Below are 25,008 nucleotides of genomic sequence, written 5' to 3'. Positions count from 1 at the left end.
AAAGCTGTTAACATAACCAAGAGCTTCTTTGTGCCTAACATTTGATGATTTCTTCTTCTCTGCCAGTTATGAGTCTGCAGCTGTGTAGTCACAATTATTGAAATAGTGGGGAGAATTCTTGCATGGAGGGCTCTTCTCCACATCCCTAAAAATATATTTAAGGCCATGGTAGAGAAATTGGTACCTGTGATTTCTGTGATAGCCAGAGGTGCTAGGTTTTGTGGGTTGGATCTCATAAGTCCCTTAAACCAAGACTTCCTCCAACAGAGAAAGACTTTTTTCAACAAAGAAATTTTTTCTCCATTATATATTTCTTTTCTTGAAAGGCTTCCCAAAAGACTGATAGAATCCAGCCCAGTGACTGTACATCTCTGACTAGCATTTGGTGACCGCTATTGACAGATATTGTGATATTTCCAGGCATATCTGGCAGCTCTTTGGAGACCAAATGTTGAGCTAGATCATGGCCAGGCAAACTGAAGCTCAGGCATACTAAGCGTCACAGGTTGAACTAGTTTGTGGGATAGCTGGGCAGGGCCCTGCACTCATACTGACTCCCCCATCCTCCTACCTATACCATGGTAAATTAGAGTCAAAATGACACCAGGGTACCCAGGCCAGAAGTTGGGCATATACTGTAGCATTCATTAGAGTTTGCACTAATATTATGTACTTGACTCATAGCACACCTGCTAAAAGCATAAAGATAGGTAGACAGTTTCTCATATCCAGCATGTCAAATCTTAGTGGGTTTTTAAAAATGTAGTTTCTTGGTGGCCTTCTGTTGGTAAACCACCCAAGCTGAAATTTGTTAGCATCTACAATACCATAACGAAAAGTTCTCTTCCTCGGAATTCTGTAGTTCTTCAGCTGTGGTTCATTCAGTGACACCAGCCATGCCAAAGTCCTGCATCTCAGTTCTACACTTCAGTGAAGCCATCAGAGTCTTGCTACCATAACTCAGAGGAGAATTCAGCCCATGTCCTTCAGCGTGTGAAAAGAACTGTTTAAATCAATTATGGCTGGACAAAAATCTATGAAGCAAGAAACAACTTTAAAAATGGGATATGCGGGGGAATGAAACTTAACTAATGGAAGCGAACTTTCTTTTTCCTAGCTTGCTAGAGGGAACATATCGGCATGCTTGACTTTTATTAATAGAAGATTGGCAATTCAACAGATCATTTATTTTGATGTGATCAGCCCCGCGGAATTGCAGTTCTGTTGTTTTATCTGTCAGCTATATTAGAAATGATTAAGGCAGTGTTTCATTTTACATATAGGCCTGCACTTTCAATGTTAATGTCAGCATCAGAATATTTCAAAGGCAGGCTTTAGAAAACACAGAAGAAGGCAAGAATCCTTTTTCCTCCAAATGTGTAATGAGACTCCTTTATAAGATCATATATACAATAAGCTGAAAACTGGCTCTTATCCATGTTTAGCAACCTGCACTCCCAGACACTGGATTAGTTGCTGTGATATCATGGAACAGGGTGGGGGGGGGGTTAGCAGGAATGCACAGGAATGCAGTTCCGACTGGCTTGGTGTCAGGTGGTGTGGCCTAATGCAAATGAGTTCCTGCTGGGCTTTTTCTACAAAAAAGCTCTGTGTGAAACAATGGTGACATCAGGGGGTATGGCCTAATATGTAAATTTGTTCCTGCTGGGCTTATTTGTAGAATATTCACAAACATTCTTATTGGCTGGTGTGTTGATAATCAGAACTGGTTTGAAGGAAGCAGAAATGTGGTTGGCTGTCATACGTGTATCATGCAGCTGTAGAGACAAAAATGGCTATGTTATGTTAGAGAAGACATATGTAGCATGCCTTTTCCCAAATTCGCTTAATACTCCAGCTACATACCTGGAAAGCAGTGATGGATTTTAAGTGGCTCTCCCTTTGAATAGTCTTCGAAAAATTCAGCTAGTTTAGAATGTGATGCTTATTTCTTTAGAATAGCTCTATCCCACCTTTGACTGAGTTATTAAACTAGAATTCACTGTAATGAGCATATTTCACTCTTCCAAAGAAGTTTCACGGCCATGTATCCTAACATTCCACTGAGCAAATCTGAAGGATTTCTTCAGCCTAAAGAGCTTTCCTCTTGAGGAAGAACCACATAAGTTGGTGGAAGGCTCCATGGTCTGGGGAAAGGCTTCTCGGGATGGAGAGATGAGACTTTTTCTGATCTAAGGTTTGATCGACACCACTGACCCCAGCACATTTGGGGGCACAATTCAAATTTAAAGACTGAATTGGTCTGGGACTGGAATAGCTAGGCTCTTTCATCCCATCTCAGTGTTTCTGGTAGTTGACATCATCACCTGAGGTCTTTCTCCCATGTAATGGAATAGTCCATTGTGATTATTATTGTCCTACTTTTGCTGCCATGGACTAGCAGCCTTACTTTTATACTCAAAGTTCTTTGTAAATCTAACCCTCACCAGCTCTGCAACACAGCTGAGCCTGGTAGCAAATTACCTCTGAGTCTTTGAACAGGAATTTGCATTTGGATTTCTCATATCCAGTCTTGGCAATAGTGTATATGCTGCGTAGCCTACTCACTGTTTACAGATCGGCAGTGCCCCCCACCCAGTGCTCTACATGTCTTGTCCTGTAGGCTCAATTCACACAAATGAGCAGTTGCATATGTATTTTCATCAGCAGATCTTCGCCATGTACAGCACACAATTTGTACAAGAGGGCTTTGCAAAGAACCTTAGTTATCCTGTCCATTTGGAGAGGGGCTGTGGTTTGATGATTGAGCACATGCTTTGCATGCAGGAGATCCTGGGCTCAGTCCCTGGCATCTCCAGTTCAAAGTCTCTTAAATAACAGGTGCTGTAAAAGACATTTCTTTGCCGGAAACCCTGCTCTAGATGGACCAGTGGTCTGCTTGGGATAATACTACATTCATGTGTTCAGATGTTATGGATGCCCTAGAGATGTTGTTGAGAATTGTGGGTAAACATCTTAGCTATATTGTATGTGAGGATTGGAACCATCACACTGGAAACCTCCATGCATTAGTTCCAGGCTGCTGGTACTAAATGTGGTGACTTGTTAACTATATGTGCTGGACGTCTGTTTCTCTGAATGCCACTGCTATGTTTTCCTGTTCAGGGGAAGCCATTCTTGGCAGCATGCCCATGAGCTCATGGGCTTGTGGGTGCTATTTCTCTGTTTCCCTATAACTCCTTGTTCTCACAGATTGCACTTCCACCATATAAAGGGTGAGATGCTTCTGAGCTCAAGGTTTCCAGCTCTGGGGCTGGGAAATTCCCAGAGATTTGTGGGTGGAGCTTAGGGAGGCAGAGGCTGGGGATGGGAGGGACTTCAGCAGGGTATAATTTTTAGGATTGTAAATTGTATGAATGATTTTATTATGTATGTTGTTTTTGATGTTTTATGTGGTTTAATTTGTTCTTTTAAGCCACTCTGAGCCCGTCAGGGGAGGGCGGGATATAAATTTGATAAAACAAATAAAATAAAATAGTGCCATCCACTATCTCCACAGCCATTTTCTCCAGGGGAAATCCATGGCTTGGGGACTGGCTGTAATTCTAAGAGATCTCTAGGCTCCCACCCTGATTGGCAACCCTGTAAGATGGGAAGTTGTCATTCTCTTTTGTGATGGTTGGAAGCACCTTGGGAAAGAAAGCCCCTACCTAGATAAAGTAGACCAAATGTTCCTCTTGCTTTAAAAATTCTCTTTGGCTGAAAACTGAAGCAAATGTACCAAGTCTAGGGTTTAATAAACTGAACTCTGTCTGCATGAGTTACTGTAGAAAGTGCTGCTTTGTATGTTGTGTGTGTGTGTGGGGGGGGGTTGTCTGTGCTTTGTGAATAAGAAGGCTCCTCAAATGCCAACTGTGACTCCCGTCCCCTTCCAACATATCACTCATGCATTTGCGATCCCCCATCCATTTTGGCAGGGCCTTGCCTGAGCAAATTAGCCTGAAGTGTTGTGCCCTTGGCCGGCAAATTCTTTCAAGCTGGTTGAATGGACAAAATGAATACCCGGATTGTTCCTCTGTCTGTTTGGCACTTGTGTTTAGCTGGCTTTGCTGTCACTCAGACCATTATAGCTGTGGGCACACACTCAGATGACTTGTCCGCTTACAAAAGGCAGAGTCTGTTGATGATAAGCTTTCAAACAAAAACAAAACATCCCTCTCCCTCCCCAAAAAATCTGGAGCAAGAGAGAAAGAGAGCAACTGGAAAGAGTCGTGGGATCAGTCAGATCGCCCAGGGCACCTGTGCCAGATCGGCTTGTTAGTGGTACACTTTCCTTTATTTGTTTAAAGAACATGTCAAGAGCATGATGTGCTAATATATCTTTTAAATGTGGTAGCTATGCATTACAAATGACATCTGATAACTCTAAGGGATCACTGCGTGAAGTATGGAGTGTGGGTTGGTTTTTTTTCTCCACATGAGCCCTTTTCCAGGGGTATGTACTTGTGTGGACAGACATGTGGACCAAGCTGGGTCATCAGCCTCCATGTGTCACCTGGAGATCTCCTGCTATTTCAATAGATCTCCAAGTGACCAAGATCAGTCCCCCTGGAGAAAATGGCTGCTTTGGAGGGTGGGCTTTATGTAGGCTTCCCAATCCCCAGGTCCCAGCGGGGGATCCCCCGTTTTGACAGGCTTCTCCCCGCCCCCAGCCAGCTGGCCGGCGGGAGAAGCCCTGCCCCCAGTCATCCTGTAGATTTAGAGCTCCTGCAGGTTTAGAAACCTGCAAACAGTTTTTAAAATGTGTGCCTTTAAGGCTGAGCAGGAAGTAGGGAACAGGAAGGGCTTCATGGGAAAGGAGCAGTAACAGTTTCCTCAGAGAACGGCCCGTCCCTTTCTTTTGCTTTTGTTTTCAGGGCAAGTAAAGTTTTGCAGGTACAAAACCCAGTAAGTATTTGTGCGTGTGAGAGAGGGAGGGGGCAGGGGGTTCCCTGGTTTGGAGCCCTCCCCCTTTAGAAAGCGTGTGGGGGGAGGGAAATGTCTACTGGGCACTTTAATATTCCCTATGGAGAAGGATTCGCATAGGAAATAATGGGGAATTGATCCGTGGTTATTGGGGGCTCTGGTGGGGCTATTTTTTGAGGTAGAGATACCAAATTTTTAGTATAGTATCTAGTGCCTCACCCCAAAATAACCCCCAAGTTTCAAAACGATTGGACCAGGGGGTCCAATTCTATGAGCCCCAAAATATGGTGCCCCTATCCTTCATTATTTCCTATGGAAGAAAGGCATTTGAAAAGGTGTGCCGTCCCTTTAAATGTGATGGCCAGAACTCCCTTTGGAGTTCAATTATGCTTGTCACACCCTTGTTCCTGGCTCCACCCCCAATGTCTCCTGGCTCCACACCCAAAGTCTCCTGGCTCCGCCCCCAAAGTCCCCAGATATTTCTTGAATTGGACTTGGCAACCCTAGCTTTATGGTATACCCTGCTGAGGCCCCTCCCCTCTCCAAGCTCCCCTCCCCAATTCTCCAGGTACTTCCCAACCCAGATCTGACAATCCTCGGGCCAAGCTAAAAGGGGTGCAGATGACAAATTGTCTTCAGTCAGGGCAACCATTCTTTTAATGTGCCCTGGAGTCATACCGCTGTTAACCTTATATGTTAGGTGTGTGTTTTCAGTGCTTTTCAATGGACTCTGATCACCATGGTCAATGCAGAGAATCCCCCAAGGATGAATGAAATACACTAGACATCTCAAATTGCAGGTGCCTTTTAGCCATCTTTATTCACATTGTTAACAAAAATCAGATATGGCAGATGTGGGCAGTTGAGAATGTGTATTTTGTCACACATCCATCCATCCATCCATCCCACCTCCTCACTGCATAGAACAAGGTATGCAAAATGCACAGAAGAAAGTTCAGCTTATCTTATTTTTTGTTCTTTCTGTGTGTGTTTTTTTCACTGAAATTCAAATGCCGTTATTCTTGCTAGGCTGATTGCTGTGTTTGAATTGAATTGATCCAAGCCAACAGCGTCAATGCGTTTTTTGCCTACCCTTCCAGATTTTGAAGGGCTGTGTGCAAAAGGATGATAATTTTATTTCTTTTTTGGAAGCTTTTTAAAAAAAAAGAAAGAAAGAAAGAAATGTGTGTGGAACCCCTCAACTGAAGAAGCCCTTCTGCCAAATCACCATGTACGTTTCCTGAATTGTTAAGAGCATAAAACAGAAACTGTCATCCACCAGGCCTGAGAAACCATGCAAAGATATTGATAATTGATTCTATTTTTATATGAGTTAAAAAAGTGTGCCCTCCTAGTGAGAAGGTAATAGGTTTTGTCTGTCAAGCGATAATAAATCCCACTAACCATTTCTGCACCCTCTATTAAAGGGATAGTATAGCTTCACTTGAATATAACCCCCTCTCCATGTCAAATCAGCTATATAAAAAGCATTCTTACAAGTCTTCAAGGACTGGAAAGATCTTCTAGAGACATCAAGTTAAGTTTGAGGGACCTAAGAAGTCAAGCAAATACTGTCAATTAACGTGTTTATCCCGATACACCTAACCCAGCAGAGGCATCTTTTGACATGAAAGTGGTTTTGCTTTTCATTAAAAAGTTTGCATTGCATTTGGTTTCCATAGATACTAAAAGTAGCAGCTTTCTTTTGCCATATATCACCAAACTGTAAATATTTGAGATTATTTCTGTCCAGCAATGCTTCTTGTAATTGTGAGTGAGATCTGTTAATTCAATGCAAAAGTCAGACACTTTGTACAATTGTTGCCTATTGTCAATTCTGGCCATTGTGGGTCACTAAGACATCATTTCATGGGGCATGGACTTAATCAGCTTTCTCTCTGGACTGAAGGCAAAAGAGATACCCCGCCCCCCATACCTCTGGGAATAAAATGCATGTTTCTTTCATTTTATAGTGGGAAGACTCACCAAAATCCACTTGCTTTTAGGGAGGGGTTGCCTTTAACAAATGAAGGGCTCCTTTGGATTGACTTCACAGATGTGAAAACTGATGATGCCGGTCTCCTTTCTGCACAATTCCAGTTATGCTGGAAATGTGAAATCATGCATCTCTTGGTTTCCATTACCTCTCCTCATAGTTCAAGAAGGAGCCACCAGATAGACTTCCCCCCTAACTGGGGGTTTCTGAAGTGAACAAAACTACTATACATAGAGTCCAATTGGTCAGTCTTGCCTCCTAGGGTTGCCAGCCTCCAGGTGGGGCCTGGAGATTTCCTGGAATTACAACCAGACTCCGAACTATCAGATCAGTTCCCCTGGAGAACTTTGGAGGTTGGACTCTGCGGCATTATACCCTGCTGAAGTCCCTCCTATCCCCAAACCCTGCCCTTCCAGAAGTCTCCAAGAATTTCAAATGCAGAGTTGGCAACCTTAGACAGCAACCCTCCAGGGGTTAAACCTGAGCTCTTTCCATGATAGGCTGCAACTGTGAGTATTGCAGTGAACCCCTTCACATGCACCTTCCTCTTTTGGGGGTGAGAGCAATTTCTTGTATTTATGCATTGCAGATTCTGGAGCCAGCTATTAATTAGAGATTTGTTAAGGAGTCAAATTTGTAAGTGGCCCTAGGATTGACAACCTCCACTCCACATGAGGCCTGGAAATATCCAAGAATTACTACTGTTCTCCTGGAGAGAATGGCAGCTCCAGGGTGGGTTGTCTTTATGCCTCTAATGTCCGTCAGACACAGACTTTTCTTTCCTTAGTCTTCACCCCCCCCCCAAATGTCCCAGAATTCCCCAATCCAAAGTTAGCACCACACCTCCAGGTTACTCTAAGCATGGGCAGTACTGTGTTGGCACTTACCAAGCAAGAAAACCAGTTGAAGGGCCATCAAAATCTATATGCTTTAAGCAGGGGTCATTTTGTAGAAAAATAGGTGGTGGAGCTCATCCAGGGATTGTTATGCATCTGCACCTACTATTTAATGGACAAGGAGGTGGAACTCTCAGAAAGGTTCAGGAGCTGTGCTCCTGTGAGCTCCCACTGAATCTGAGGCCTGGCTTCAAGTCAAAGCAACAGAAGAATCACACACACACCAAAGAATGAAGAACCAGTCTAGTAACAAATCTTTAATTTCTAGTAAGCTTTAAAGGGTTTGAGTGAATTTCTTTTTTCTTTTCTCTCTTTTTTTTAAACAAACCAGTTCAAGTACATGCCTTTGGATTATAAAAGTACCTGAAATTGCCTAGAATATCAGCATGCATAACTTGTTGATATTTACATCTATTTACACGGGGAAAACAAAAAAGGAAGATCTACATGTATTTACAATCTACACAGGAGAAGAGAAAGGCAGCATAATCGTATTTCTTAAAATACAATCATTTGAATAGTCAATACATGCATATTGAGATATATGTGCACCAAAGCCAGCCGGGCAATCCTCCAGACAAGCCTTCTGAACTCACTATGCTAAAGTATAGCATAATAAAAGTTCCCCCCTTTTTTTCTTTTTAAAAAAACAAATGTTGTTTTCATTTTGTTTCTAGCCTATTTGCATCAGGTGTTTTGAAAATGGTTTGTTAACATGATGGGCAGCGTTATTTACCCTGGCGGATGAAAGCAACACAATCGTTTCCTAACTAACTAGCAACAAGCTGCTGGTGAATGAACTATCTATAGTTTTCTCATTACCCATCGACCAACATAGAGGGCTCTCTCCTTGTAAAGGCAGTGCCTAAGCTATCACCGTTAATTATAGAAGTAATATAAATGAGACTCTACAATATGTACTAAATGAAATATTAACAAGACCGGTGTCCTTAGCCTGAGAGATGCACTAAAACTCACTCTACAATAGACTATCTATGAAAGTCACACATACATAATAGAGCAGTTCCCGGCTCAGAGTCCGAGACCAGACAGTTGAGGCTGTATACTAGATCTGGATTATTGCAAAATACATTCCCTTAATTAGCTTCTGGAAGACGGAATTAACACTCAGTATCACCATCCCAGTCTCTGGCTTTTCCAAGCGGGTTTTAACGCTAACGCTTCGGTATATGATGCACAAAATAGGGTTTAAAATTAATCCAGTAATAAATCAAATGGCTTCAATTTAGGACTTTAAGGGGGGGGGGGGAACCAAAATCTTCCATGAAGTTCTCCTGGGCCAGTCCAATTGAAATGACTGAGAGATGCATGAAAATAGCATGCCCAGTGATATTGTGCAACGCAATAATAATGCACAGTAGTGGTACTGTGCAAGTAGGGTTGCCAACCTCAAAGTGGTGTCTGGAGATCTCCTGGAATTACAACGGGTCTCTAGACTGCAGAGATCAGTTCCCCTGGAGGAAATGGCAACTCATTATATCCCTGTTGAGCTTCCTCCCTTCCCCAAATCCAACCATTCCCAGGCACCACCCTCAAATCTCCAGGAATTTCCCAATCTGGAGTTGGCAACCCTGTACTCAAGAGTAGTGATGATACTCCTGCTTGCCCATGTGCAGCTCCATGGATTTCATGGTGAGTAGCACAGGTGGATTTCTTGGTGCCTTCTCCACATGGCAATTTTTGATGGAACTCCCCCTTATTTTTATTTTGGAAAGTTCAGTCATCCACTGTAGCCATTTTTCTGTCTCACTCACACTTTGTCACCAATTTAAGAAAAAAAATCTTTCCCACGTATTCAGATTTGTTTTTTGTGCAAAAGAACAGAGGAAGCCAGTTGATTTCCACCATGAGATGCCATTCTTTGAAATATTATGCCTGAAGAAATACTTAATTCAGACAGATAACATCAATAGTATTAAAAGACTTGTAGAAATATATACAGTATTGTTAAGTTTACGTACAATTATATAAATTATATATTTATATACCATTAAAGTTAATTACAGATAAATCCTCAAACACTTTCAACCAATGTACACTAACAGCAGAATTAGGTCATTTCCCAATTGGGTCGTTGTTTATTTGCTGCATTTATACCCCACTCTGCTCCCTCTCCGTGGAGACCCCAAGTGGCTTTGCACCATTCTCCCATTCTCCATGTTATCCTCACAACAACCCTGTGAGGTAGGTTAGGCTGAGAGTATGTGACTGGTAAGCTTCCATGCTTATTTTCCCTGTATGGCGTGAGAGTTATGTAGAACAACCTGATGTGTGTGTGAGATGGTTTGCCAGACCGTCCATTCTGCTTTGTTCCAGATGATTTCTGGGAGCTCCCAAAACAGATGAAGAAGGACTGAGCACAAATCATGAGGCAGAACACTGAGAACAGTTAAAGGGGGGAGGAGTGGCAACCAGAAGGAGATGTCAAAAATGCTCTGCTTAAGACCCCAAGAACTTTTTAAAATAGGGGAGATTTGGATATACGTCTGGGGAGAAGTTACCCAATCTCTGAGTCCCTCTTCCTCTGATTCTTAACAAGCCTGTAGCTTGTTCTCTTGAATACCAGCTTCATGGTTGATGGGCTGTTAGGGGAGTTCTTCTTACTTGAGGGGGGTGGGGAAGGGAAACAAAAATAAGTAAATTTTAAAAAGACCTCAGAGTGACTTAATGAAGACTGAGCATGCTCTAGAAGGCATTGAATGATGAGGACAGTTGGACATCAGCTGGAAGGAAGGGCATCAGAAGGATGGAAAATTGGCTTGCTTGATCCCCTACAAACATATAGTATGCTGGAAGAGGAGATCTGGGTTGGAGAAAAGGGACAATTCTCAGTTGCGTATCCATGTACAGTTCTTTGTAGGCCACAGAGTATTAGCATGGTGTCAACCCAAGAGTCCCTCTTACTTAAAAATCTTGCAGTTTGTAGAAATCTATTGACCTTCCAAACACCTTTACAAGATGTGAACTGCTTTTCCCTTTTCCATGCAGATGAGCTTCTACTAGTTCTGACATTAGTTGGACTGGGGGATCACACCTGTGTCCTAACCATCTATGCAGTAGGTATTTGACCCAGCTTCTCCAAAGACTGAGTGGGTCGTGGTTCAGGCCGTGACCACAAGGAGTTCTTTAAAAAAAAAAAATCTTACAAAGGATGCAAGTTCTTTTGTAGAGTAAAAACCCTGAATGTAGCTTTAATCAAATTGCATGGGCTGAATGGGGTTACAATAAACCCCTAAGTAAGTTCTAATGCCTCAGCAGCTGTAAAGCCAATCCTCTTTCTCTCCGTTTTCATACTTGAACAGCACAGAGAGTTTATCTTTCATAATACATGGAAAGAATGCTCAGTGTGTGCAGAAAAGAAGTTCCAACCAGAAACGCTTTGCAAGCCCTTGATGCTCGCTTGCTGCCTTTGTACTGCTAACTAAACTCTTGCTGGGAATTAACTGGAAGAGAAGCAAAGTGAGAGAAAATAAGCAGATTTTCACAGATTATTTTTGCATCTGCCTTTTATATTCAGTATTGGTTTAAATAATACTTCCAGGATGGAATAAATAGTTCGTTGGGGCTTCCCCCCTCCCCCTTTTGTTGTTCTGTGATTCTGCTACAGCTTTTAAAGAAAAACAAAAATCAGGATAGCTGAATGGAGTCTGATTGCTAGAACTGTCGAAAGAGGCAATGCATGATTTTGGACTCTTACTCACGAGGACCGGTGAGGACAAGTTTGTTTGTTCCCATCTCATCCAATGCTGAGGCCACACTTGCAGCAAATGCATCTGGGGCATGGTTTCACATGCAAGAGAAAGAGTTGGTGTAATGGACTGTGCCACTTGGACTGCAGGGGATGGATTTGTATTTAAAAACACCACTCTGCCAATAGAAAAATTGGCAGAACAACAAGAAATGTCCAATCCCTTCTCTTTGCTTGCTGTTCTGTTTGCCAGAAGTTTTTAACTTCAAGGAGCACTCCTGAATGTGATCCTCCACCCGTAGTATGAAGTGGTACAGTCCATTCTGCCAACATATCACCACCTTATCTTGCCCCACATGCGAACCTCACCTCAGTTAGACGACAGTTCTCTGTGAGCTTATAGTATTTGGGCTATGCCGCTTCAGACTGCCAATAAGGACTCACATGATTCAGTGTGCCTCCACACACACACCCTCTCTCACACACAAAGGCAGCAATCCCCTCTGGAGAAAGCTAAGAGTCAGAATTGAGGGCTCTAAATTAGGCCCAAACTAGATATCTAGTTTACCAGGGCTTTTTTTTTTTTTTGGGGGGGGGGCGGTTTGAATTATTGGGCATCTTTTAAGGAAGGGGGGAGGGGGAGAGATTTGGTGGTTTGTTATTTTATTCTGGTTTTACCTGTTGTTTTTAAATTACTATTGTAAACTGCCTCGAACCACGAGGAAAGGTGGGCATAAACGTTTAAATAAATAAAATGATGTTTTTAAATGGGTTGTGTCTGGGTTTCACAGACCCAACTTACTTTCCCTGCAGCTACACAGCAGTGGTGGTGAACTTGTTTCTAAAGGACCGCATGGCATGACCCAAAAGAACAAAAATGGGGAAAGGGGATTTTTCACAGGAAGGAGCAATCCTAGCATGCATAAAGGATTAATAAGAAACAAAGAAAGCGTTCAAACATGCAAACCTTGTGCCCGCTGTCTAGAATGAACCAGAACAAATCACGCCAAATGCCTCTTTTCTATGTTCAGATTTGTTCCTAAAACAATCTCACATTCCCTAAATAAGGGGTCAGGTGGAGAGGACATCCTTTAGGAATCAAGGGAGGAGGGAATCTACTTCAGTGTGCTATAGGGTGGCCAGGTTTTCCTTGCCGCTGGCAGGGGACTGCAGCCCTTGCCCTTGGGTTGCTTTCTCATGCACAAAGTGCGCACAGAATAATGATGTCACCCGGAAGTGACATCATCACACTGGGCATGTCACACAGGGATGCTCTATCATTTGGGGGAACTCTATGGTCATCATAGAGGTTTCCCCCAGATGATAGAGCCCCCTGTGTAATGTGCCCAATGTGATGATGTCATCTCCAGGTGACATAATCGCACTGTGCATGTCAGGTGCACCAGTACTCTTCAAGACAGGGCTCCCCCTGCCAGCCAGGCAGTTGGAGGCCCCAAAATTGGGGGGAAACCCCTCACTAACAGGAGAACGGGATCCCTGGTGTGCTATTAAAATATCTGGGGGTTTCTTTCCTCCAGTGGGAAAGGATTTTTCCCATTATCTTTCCATTTACCATCCAGATGTTTTAAGATGAAACTGAAAGAATGCCTATCCTCACCCAAATTATGCTAACCCTCACACAACCTGAAAGATGTTCTCATTACCATGTTTCCCCTTCTGGCTCTGTGTCATTCACCACCACCACCATTATCATAAATTATTTCTGCCAAGGTGGCACCATCTTGAAACTGGTGCCGATCACTGCCTATTTGCTTTCTCTTCGGAAATTACTTAGCTCACCCAACCACAAAGCGAGATGATCATAGAGGAATCATCTTAAGTCACCTATTCACAGGAACTGCCCATTTAAACACAGATATTATCACAATCATACGATTCTGAATCATCTTATTTCCACTGACACTCCTCAATCAATACTAAATAAAACAATACTGTTGTCTGATTATTCCATTCATCTCTCTCTAGAAGTCCAGTAGCACTTGTCTGCATCATCAAGTGAACTGATCATATTCATTTGTCATTTGTGGCTTTGGGTTTATTTTTAAAATCTACTATATGTTTTGGATACTTTATAATCAGATACTTATGCTAAACCATCAGCATAGGCTTTGAAATGAGATACACTTGAAAGCTAAGCAATAGTCCTACAATGTATCTAGCAAGTACGCAGGACTATATTAGAATACTAATGGATGAATTACTTGTATTTTTAACAATGTGCTGAATATGAAAGCTTTTTTCTCATAGTGTAATTCATATTCATTAGCTATGATTTCAGTTATCAAAAAATAGTAGCTGGTTTAAAATATTTAATATCTAATTTGTAATCACTCTGACCTGGATATGTCAGGTTAGCCTGATCTTGGAAGCTAAGGAGGGTTGGCCCTGGTTAGTATCTGGATGGGGGACCACAAAGGAAGTCCAGGGTTCCTGCACAAAGACAGGCACTGGCTCCTTTAATTTGGTTTGTCTCTTGCCTTGAAAACTATACACGTTGCCGTAAATTGACTGCAACTTGACAGCACTTTCCCCCAGTTTGTGATCTATTAACTTCAGGAGCTGTACATGGGAGAGCCAGTTGGATGTCTCTCCCTCCCTCCCCCCCACCCCCAAAGTACTCATTTTGTACTAGGCTTGTTCTGGGTGGAGAGCCCTTTTGCCCACAGTGCTTCTCTCAGTTTTCACACAAACTGCCACTGAGCTGTGAGTTGGCATGCCGCTCTCATGTGGCAAGCAGAAACTGCTTGTAAGAGGATCTTGCTTGCAGCAGGAAAGCAGTGCGCCAACTTGCAGCTCCATGGCAGCTTGTGCAAAAATGGAGAGAAGCGCCAGGGGCAAAAGGGCTCTCCACCCAGAATAAGCCTAGTGCGAAATCAGTCACACTCTTTCTTGCCGCAATAACAATCCTGTAGTCTACACCCAGGAAAGAAGGTGGCATGGTATAGCCCAATCTCAGCAGATAGCAGAAGCTTTCTGAGTTAGTACTTGGAAAGGAAACCACCAAGGAAGACTCCGCAGAGTAAGGCAATGGCTAACCACTTCTGCTTTTCACTTGCCTTGAAAGCCTAAATTTGCTTTTAGTCAGCTGAGACTTGACAGCACTTCACAGTCTACATCCCCATTCCCTTCCTTCCCACTTGCATGGGATGTGATACTCCAGTCCTGTGTCTGTATTGGAGGAAGAACATTTTCAAAGTTACACAGGTAGGCATCATGTTTTCAAATGGGCTGTGACTGAGTCATGCAGTAGTAGTCAGAATGTAAATGAGAATGACAATTTGGTGGTTATTAATTCATCCTTGAATAGATATAGCATAAATGTGAGGGGATTCAAGGAAGTTTTAAGAGATTTGTTTACTGTATACTGTCCATAGCAGAACAGCCAAGAACCAAAGGCATTTCTATGTAATTAATCCATCTGAGATGTAGCACCAAATTAAAGGAGACAAATGTAGCATTTTGAGAATGGATCAAAGGTTCTGGGCCAATTAGTTATGGAAGGATATGGGATGTTTGTGATATAATGGAAAGAACAATATAGAAGTCAACAACTGATGGACACTATCTATCCAAAGTAAAGCACTTTCAGTCCCATTAGTTTCAATGGGAACATTAAATGCATACTTAAACCTCCCAATGAAATCAATGGACTTAAAAAGTAGATGTGTTTCAAATTGAGGAGATCCAATACTGTTTGCTATACAATACAGAGTCATTGCAGTTCAATATGTCACTTGATAATAAATTCTATACTATTCCTAATGCAAATTTAGCAAACAACTACGTCAGTTAATCTGCAACAGCATCATTTGGAGCTGGAACAATGACCTGTGTTTGGACTCCAATAATGGTAACAATCTAATGGTTACAAAGCAAAGTTGATTTGTCCAGTAGATGTTTTTAAAATGCTGTTTATGAAATGCAAAAGAAACACAGGCTTGTATCCAAATTGTGCATACTCTTCTGCTTGCTGAAAGACATTTTTGGATCCAATCTTTGTTCCTTTGTATATCTTGAGGCAAATGGATTAGGCCAGTGGAATGTGATTTTTATCCCTTGAAGTTACATAGAAATGAAAATTTTGACCCTTATTTGGGGATATGTCTTTTGTACTCTAATACTGAAAACTACTGAATCCCCTAATATCAATTGGTTAATAAAGGAAGGAACAAATTCTACGCTGAAATTCCTTACATATAACTAGGATTTTGCTTTACTAACACAAAAAAGTAAGGACAGATCAGAGGATTTAAAATATGACTTGAAACTGGAATGGCAATGGGAAATTATGTTCACAGTGCTGTGACTGATGGCTGTGCACTACTTTTTGGCATAGTATAAATGAAATCTAATCTAATCTGGACTGAAGCTGGGATTGAAAAAGCAGGTGAGACTTGCCAACACAGAATTTGGCACAATCGTTCATTAAAACTTAACAAGTAACATGCAACATAGAGCATTACTAAGAAGCTCTTGAATTTAATTCAACAAAAGCCCTTGGAAAGAGTTCCTTTTTTCCTCCATCTGTAGGCTGTAAAGATGTCCCCCATTGGCAGCTTTGAAATGTTTAACTGGATTGGAAACAGTATTTGAAGCATGATTAAAGATTTGCTTGGGCTTCTCCCTGATTCTTTGCCCTGTACCTGAGTCACTCCAGTGCCCCATTTCTGTTGCCAGTTAATATGGGTTGACCTCATCTCAGACCATTAGCACCGTATGCAGCTGACAATCTTTTGACAGCCTGAATAGAGTGGAAACAAACATTGTTTAGATTGTCCAAATCCAAAACCATTGTTTAGATTACAATTTGGAGAGGAAGGGGACCACAATAGGATGTGAACTATTTGTGACAACTGACAGGCTCATTGTTTGAAGGGGTTTTAATGGCTGGTTAAGATAAAGTCTTTTATACTGTGCTTTCTTTAAAAAAACCCAAAATGACGTATGAACATGGCACAAAGCAACTGGCAGTGAAAGCCATTCGGTGGTGATTAAAGCATGCTTTTTATCAGTTTAGAGGATCTTTCATCTTGGATCAGCAGTCTGGAATTGTTTACTAATTAGTTTCCTGACATCCTCTTTTGTCTTACACTGATGGTACGTGAACCAGAAAGACAGTGAGCAAAACAAATACTCCTCCTCATCATCCCCAATTAATATACATTATGAAGCCTATTAGTCTTTTCCCTTATAAAGATGCCTTTTAAAAAAAATGAATAATTAAGGGTGCATCTATGCCACAAAGTTAAATAGAGTTTATGACAGTGCCTGTCATGACTTCTCTCAAAGTATTCTGGGAATAGTAGTTTGGGGAAAGTGCTGAGAATCCTATTAGATGCCTTTATCTATTCCTCACAGAACTTCAGTTCTCAAGCTTGGGTTGTCAGCTCTGGGTTGGGAAATTCCTAGAGATTTGGGAGCGAACCCTAAGGAGAACAGGGTTTGGGGAGGAGAGGGACCTCAGCTGACTATAATGCCTTATAGCCTGGATCTGATCTCTGTAGTGTGTTGATCAGTTGTAATTCCAGGAGATCTCCAGGCTCCACCTAAAGGTTGGAAACCCTGAATCAATTAAACTAATATAGGCCTATTCCCGCCCCCCCCCCCCCCAGCACTTGTTCTCTGTACATATAAAAAAGGTGCTTTGGCTTCTCTAGCATTTCTAAGCTACGTATTTCTTCCCCCATTGTCCATTCACTGTGAGGCCATCAGCTGTCTTCCCTTCAGTTATTAAGTTCTCTTCTCCAATAAGCTTAGTCAGATTTTCTTGGATACTTGGCTCACCCAGTGCTGGCTGTAGCAGGCAACTCTGCCAGTGTATGGTAGTTGTCTTTTTCCCTAGTCAGAAATGGTACATTTGGGGCTATTTTTTCCCAGTCCACAACCACCTGCAAGGTCTCACAACAGAAGGGAAGTGTGGTGGGGATGAACTGATAAATGGATTCTGATAATTAAACAAAAGCTTATCACCTCACAAGTTTAACCTGAGTAATCAGCAGAGCTGCAATGTTGGATCAGTTGATTGAGTTAAACGTTTTTAATCAATCAGAAAGGTGTCTCCACTCCAATGAACAGAGTGGCTGAGGTGTTGTTGTTTTTTAATGTAAATCACTTGACTTGATCTAGTAAATTTCTCTTCTTCTAAGACACAGAGGAAATGATTTGCTTTGAGTCTATGGGCACCTTTGGAATTCTTACACAGGACAATAGAAACAATCATAAAATGGCTGCCACAGGAGGTAAAACCACCCACAAAACGTCAGGGAGTGAGGCTGTATACAACTCTAATGATAACTCTTAACAGTTTCAGTCAGAAGCTCTGTTTAAGAGGATGTCTTTTAATCTGCACAGCCAATCAGAAGCCCTGCTGGGCATAAGCCTCCCCTACCCCTACTTGCTTTCTAAAAGCATGAAGCAGGAAGTTAGGAATGGTGTTCCTAACAGAGGTGCCTGCTCTAAGGCCTGGTCTAGACATCCAGCAGAATGAGGTGAAAGAGTGATCAAGTGGTAGACCATACAGTACAACTTCAGACTGCAATGGAAGGTTTTATTTTGTTCTAAATTCCCTCACATAAATAATTTCCATGACTCGAGTGGCAAACTACTACAGCATGTTAAGGGTTAAGCTGTCATCTTCTCCCCGACTGGCTGAACGTTGTTGAGGGAAGCTTTATATGGGGGATATTAGAAATGTCATTCTTCCCACCTGGTACAGTCCATTTTTCCACTTCAGAATTTGCTTACCTCATCCTGAAGCATGCACACACCAGGCCAAATGTGTGTGTTAGTTGGGAGTGGGGGGTGGGGTTGAAATCTAAAACCAAAATAATCAGAATTCCTGTTTCTTCAAATGCATATTTCATAATAAATCAACTGCAACTAGGGCTAACCCAGTAATCACTTAATGAAATGGATTAACAATCTTCCAAATTGTTTTAAGAAATAGTCCCAGTTGATCAGGCACTATTTTATAGGGAACAAATTGTGTTTTTCCCTTCCCTTCCCAAATTCCAAGCAGCCAGGTTCAGAAGGGGCTCTATTATCCTTTAGAATTAATTGATTTTGTGCACATAAAAAGGTATGTAAAATTGTGCAAATGTAATAAATTAAATTTGTTGACTAGAATAGTCTTCTTTGATTGGGTGACAGCCCCAGGAATAATAAGAGATTTTAATTAAGGGGGGGAAGGACATAAGATTATTTATTATGGAGGACTTGAGTTCGCAAGAGGCTTTTAGCAGCTTATGTTTGGACTATGGGAGTTAAACTGATATATTCATTGCAAAGCAAATAGAAAACTATGGATAATCTTGTTTATCATTGATAACTGGTCTGTGCAGGAATGAAGAACAGCAAAATATTTTTTTTAGCAAGAGCAGAAAAACTAGCCTTTTGCATAGATCATATTCACTTTATTTTACCCAGAAAAATCCTATACAGGTTTATGGAAATGACAATTCTTCTGTAGTTGCCTTTGGATTGATCTATAATGTAATAAGAGTGATTATATTCATGCTGTGAAATTCTTTAAAAAACTAAACTAAAATACAGAAAGTCTATCATTCTCTATTCTATTACATCGGCTTATAGAGTTAGTTCTTATCCAGGTTTTAAATTTTATAGGATATTTTCATGGAAATGACATTAAATAGTGTAATTTAACAAAAGCTGTCAAATTTAACTTGAATAGGTGTGCTTGGTTTGAAAATAATGAGAACTATATCAGCTCCACTGAAAAGAATAAGAGCTTTCAGATCCCAAGTTCGAAAGGGCTAAGGTCTCATCAGAATTTATGTAAATGTAAATGGGTTCCAAGTTCAGATTCAAAACTGGCCGTGTCCCCATCTCTTGGACAGTAGAGTTCTTCAACTCCCCCTTCCCCAATCAACCATCCTCACACCAACCTCAAATAGCACACCTCTGTCATCAAATCCACTTTGGGGTCCAGTGGAACGTCCCCCTGAATTTTAGCCATATCTTTATATATCACAACATTTTGCCCACATATGACAAGCAAAGCCATCACCTATCACCAAGATGTTGAACTATCATCAAGATGTTGATTGTGGAAGGAGATGTTTGCTAACAAGCCCATCATTTGAGGTGGTGGACTAAGCCATTGATTCCTATTTTTTTAAAAAGGGCTAAGTAAACAGTCTCTAGATCCTATGTCTGCTTTGACAGCTAGTTAAATTGAGATAATGAAAACAAGAAGTGGAAGAAGGGAGGTCCCAAATGTAAACATTAAAGTCCCAACAGAAGTGGTGCAATAATAAGGTTTCTTTCCATGGAGAAAGCCTTCCTCTGACAAAAGGAAGCCTTTCTTCTTGGAGGAACAGAAGCCATTGATTCCAGCTGGTGGATGGAAATTGTTGGATCCAACTCCCTATGTTTCCAGTCACAAGACTTCTTCAGGGGCAGAGCAAGCAAACCAGTCTCAATAGAAGAAATGCTTAAAGAGACATCATGTGATACAGTAAACTTCAAGAACATTTAAACAATTTATCAATGAAAATGAGTTCATTTCTCTGAAGGAAGGCTTTTTTGAAAAAAAAAATTACAACTGCATTTGGTCCTTAATATAGTGATTGGCTGCTCTGAGTTTTGCTGTTCACTTCATTTCCTGAGAAGCTGTAATCATGATGTTACCACAAGTCATAGATGCAGAAAGTCCCTGTGTCCTCTAGTACAGGAGAACACAATCTTTTTAGCCAATGAGCAGCTTTGGAATTTTGACACATGGGGGGCAACTACAAAATAGCCCCTATGGGAGTGACGCCAACCATAAAATAGTCATTATGGGAGGTGGAGCCACACTCACACACAAAGAGGAAGCCCATGTACAGGGGACAAGAGTAATTTTCAAAAAGACACTGGGAAAAAAAGGAATGAGAGACAGTATAAAACTGACAATGTACTGAAAGCTGCCACTGAAACGTTATTTTAATCTGAACAGCCAATTGGGCTTCCATTGGCCGATCAGAAGCTCTGGTGGGCAGGAGCCCTACCGGGCCTTACTCATTTTCTAAAAAAAAACACAACCACTTGGCAGGTGCCATGGCACTCATGGGCAACACTTAGGGGACCCCTGCTTTAGTCTCTTGTATTTGTTAAATATCAAAAGTACATTGTCAAGCCTGTGAGCTCCCATAAAGACTTCAGAGAGGAAAATAACTTTAAGAACAAGCATTGGGATGGAGAAAAAAATTGCCTCTGCCACACTATTCGGTACTTACTTACCCTGGCTTAATTTTGGAGGGTGCCAGATTCAGCCATCTCTTTTACCATGGTTGCTTTGGAATTATAGTTATTTACTAGAGTCATGAATACACTTGTATTCTAATAAGGCGCTGGATAAACCGTATTGGTTTTAAATTAGGCCTGAACGCATATTGTCTCCCTAAGTGATCGAGCCTATTATTTTTAATTAAGGCTTCCAAGCAAAATGGAACCATGCCTTCCTCACAGACGCTCAACCTGCATTCTGTTGATTTCAATGAATTGGCAAGCATATATCATGAGCACTGCTCTAGCTTCACATTTAAAAAGTTTTAATGTGCTGTTCCAAACAACTGTAGTTCTGCGCCAGGTTCAAGTCAGTCCAATGTCCCATCTATGTCAGACAAATCAAACAATGATCTTGGGCTCATTCTCCCCCCCCCCTCCCATCATTTGTTTTACCATTTTGAATAGTGCATGCTGGTTTTGCTAGGTATGTGGAATGGCAGCTGCTGGGCTGAAGCCTAAATCCCTGCATTAGAATCCTCAGAGGGAGCCTACATGATATGCTGGAAAACCTACAATCAATTTCTTTTTGGGACTGAACGCAGCTGTTGGATAGGGAAACAGCAGGACTTGAATTAAAGGGGGGGGGCAAGCTCTCCTTAATAAAGCCCCCCCCCATTGCTTGAGGGCTACAGGGGATCAGAGATTTCACTTCCTTAGTTCAGTTCAAGTGGAGACTGGGATTTGAGGATTTTACTCAAGCTGCTGATTTTATTGGGGGAGCAGGGCTTGGGGATGTTTAACCTTTTGCATTTTCCAAGTCACCCCCATATTTGTTTCATGGGAGGAAAATGGTGGCAGTATGCATTACACCAGTCCCTCTCCCAAGAGTAAATTGTATCTGAAGCTGAGCAATTTAGAGCAAGAAAAAGGTATAGGAGAAGGTGTTAAGCAATCTATCTGAGCCCATGTGCCCCTTCCCCAATCACGTATTCCCCCCACCAAGCATTTAAACTGAACAGTAGCAGACCAGTCAGGGATCTTCCAGAGATTTGTTCCTTGATCATATCCCTTTGATTTCAACAGGCATTGTTATCATATTTTCATGCAGCCACGAGGGCTTAGAAACTGTTGCAACCATGAACCACCAATATTTCCAGGAATCAGGATTCTGTATTCTCCTGTACCTTTTCATCCTGAGTTGCCCCACTCAGTCAAGACATACAGTTGTGTTTTCAATCATTTGCCTCTAGATGGCCACAGATGGGGTGGCAGTGGTGAGTTGGCAGTCCTGCCTCCATAGGTTTATACACTGAATTAAGAGAAATCGACAGGAGGGAGAAAACGGCTTCTTCCCAGCTCTAACCTTGCTACCATATTTCATAAAGATTTATATATTGCTAGAAACAGGCCTTGAAGAGAGCAGAAAACCCCTGGAGTTGTACAAATTAAGATCCACATTCTTTACTGTGGCTGCTGGTGTCACCCACGCCATTTAAGTTGTTGACCGGAGATATATGGACAGTTTTGGCACCAGTCCCAGTGGCACTTTATGTGATAGACCATAATTGAAGTGGCCAGGTTTGTTTGGAACAAAAGGGTTTTAAAAAATAAAAATAAAATCCATTAGGTAGCCTTAGAATAGCAAAGCAGTAAATGTCAAGGAATTTGGAAAACACTGCCCCCCCCCCCCCCCCGTTTACAATGCTAAAACAGATTCTCAAGCTCTACAAACACAGCTCCCACCCATCAAGAAAATATAGCTGGGTATTTGCAAAGTCTGCCCACCTGAGCTAGAGCTTCATAAGTGCACTGCACAAGTATGATGCTCCACACACTTCAAGCAGCTATGCAAATGATGTATGTTGGGGGGGGGGGCTGTGGCTCAGTGGTAGAGCATTCACTTAGCATGCAGAGGGCCCCAGGTTCAATCCCTGGCATCTCCAGTTAAAAGTACCAGGTTGTAGGTCATATGAAAGACCTCAGCGTGAAGTCCTGGAGAGCTGCTGCTGGTCTGAGTAGACAGTAGTGACTGATTCAGTATTAGGCAGCTTCTTGTGTGTTCATGTATTTTTGAATGTGTCTTCAAGACCCACCAAAGACTGTTTGAGCAGTAAAATAAGGTGCTGCCATCTTAGTATGTGAGAGAAATTCTCAGCATGGTCCAAAGTTTGATTTTTTTAAAAGCAAACTTCTTTTTAGAGCATTTGCTGCCATTACATTTTGCAGGACTGGATCTACATGTTTTTTGAGAGGCGTGGCCAAAATTTAAAAAAAAATGGTGTTCTCTTATAGGCCCATTTTATTTTATGGGTCCATAGAATAGAATGGACTCCATACCCAATTTGGCACCCTCCCCCAGTGGAGCCTGGGGCAAGCGCCCTCTCTGCCCCCCGCCCCCCAGATCTGGCTCTGACATTTTGATTCTTCCTACAGTGGTATTATCAGTAAAAGCTGATCAGCCCTTTAGCATAATAGCTAACATGGTCCTTCATCAAAACAATTAAAGGACAGAGAACTAGTGAAATGGCCAGAAATAGCAATGCTTGTGGGACTGATGGTGCCATCCCAAGCAGAGTTACATACGCCTTTCTACGGACATTGAAGCCAATGGGGCTTAAAGTAAAACATGTTATTGAGTTGCAGAGCAACCCCATGAAGTTTCACCTCATGGGGTTTTCAAGGCAAGGTGGTTTGCCTTTGTGTTGTGTCTTGCAATGAAATCCGGAAGTACTGCACAGCGAGGCAGCAGAGGTGACCAGAGGAAGTCCCCTGGTCACTGGGTGTAGCGTGCGAAAGTACTCCGCCAATTAAGATCTGTGGCGGGAAGTTTGACTGGCCAGGATTGGACTGGGCCAGTTAGAGGGCTGTTCCGGGTATTGTATATAAAGCGGGACCCGGCCTGCATTTCGCCCTCTTGTGATGTACCAGCTAATAAAGTATGTTGCCTTCGACACGTCTCGTCTTCAAGTACATTACACTTTGCCTTCCTCTGCTTAGCAAACCCCAGGCTTCCATGGCAGTCTCCTGTCCAAGTGCCAATCCTGCTTATCTTCTGAGCTCTGACAAGATCAGGCTGGTCTGGGCCATTAGGGCTCCAGGGTATAATTCTGCTTTAAAAGGCTCTGTGAATCCCGTATGAAGGGGAGGTAGAGATATGCTGCCCAGACACCCTAAAAAGTATCACCCTTGCAAAAGAATAGGATGGGTCTGGAAAACAAATGAAATGGATGGTCATTAAGCCTATCTTGTTCAACATGACTTCTTTTTTTTCTGGCTCACTTCTGTCCTAGCATTGCAGGCTGTCCCACTCAATTTATAAGTTCCCCATGTGCTGCTCTACATGCAAGTGGTCCTTTGCTAGTGGGTCAGCAATCTGGAAATGAGCTGCAACTACCATGTTATCATTATTATTTTATTTGAGCAAGGCTTCTGAAGGAGGCCCAGGGTGTTTGCCCCCAGAGAACTCTGAGGAACCCACAACACCCATTGATTTTTTAAAAAATCCTCATGATGATTAGCAGCAAGCTCTGTTCTCTGACAGATGGCAAACCTCAGTCATACATGCCAATACCTGTTGTTGTTACTGAGACACTAAACCAAAGTAAATGCCAACTTGTACTGTCAAGTTTTTAAAGAGTTGTGCTCCCAAAACTGAGCTATCTAGCCAGGGCAGGTTAACACTTTTTGTGGCCTCAAACTCCATCACTTTCCTTCCCAAATATCTTTCCCTTGCTAGCTATTGCAGCCATGTTATTTTTTAGGGTTCCCAACCCCACAGGTGGAACATGAAGATTCCCCAGAATTACAAGAGATCTCTAGACAGCAGAGATCAGTTCCCCTGAAGAAAATGACTGGTTGGGAGGGTGGTCAATGGCATTACACCCCACTGAAATCCCTCCCTCCCTAAACCCCAACATCCCAAAGCTTCCCCCAAATCTCCAAGAATTCCCCAAAGTTGCCAACCCTTCATTTTTACCATCAAAATGAATAAGATTGTTGTATGTAAATAACATAAATACCAGGATACTGTATTGGTTTTAAGAGGAATGCTTTTGGTAGCCCATTAGAACACAAAATCTGGTGCCTCCACACTTACTATAAAGTAGATGTTACTACTTTATAACAGCATGCTCTGAAAGAAAGCTGGGGGGCTTGTCTTAGTCAAGCCCTTTGGGGAGCTCTGGGACCGAGCATAGTTGCGATATGTCAGGGATCTCAGTTGTGACCTCTCT

General features: G+C 42.1%; 1 protein-coding gene across 1 annotated transcript in view; it reads left to right on the top strand.

Annotated features, from left to right (window-relative positions):
• Window positions 1-25,008, top strand: part of WWOX (WW domain containing oxidoreductase) — a 778,310-nt gene that overhangs the window by 751,673 nt on the left and 1,629 nt on the right. The window lies entirely within an intron of this gene.

Source organism: Heteronotia binoei, chromosome 14 (genome assembly GCF_032191835.1).
Source record: "Heteronotia binoei isolate CCM8104 ecotype False Entrance Well chromosome 14, APGP_CSIRO_Hbin_v1, whole genome shotgun sequence".
NCBI lineage: Eukaryota > Metazoa > Chordata > Lepidosauria > Squamata > Gekkonidae > Heteronotia > Heteronotia binoei.
The sequence above is the reverse complement of the archived record's forward strand: the minus strand, read 5'-3'. Positions and strand labels throughout refer to the sequence as shown.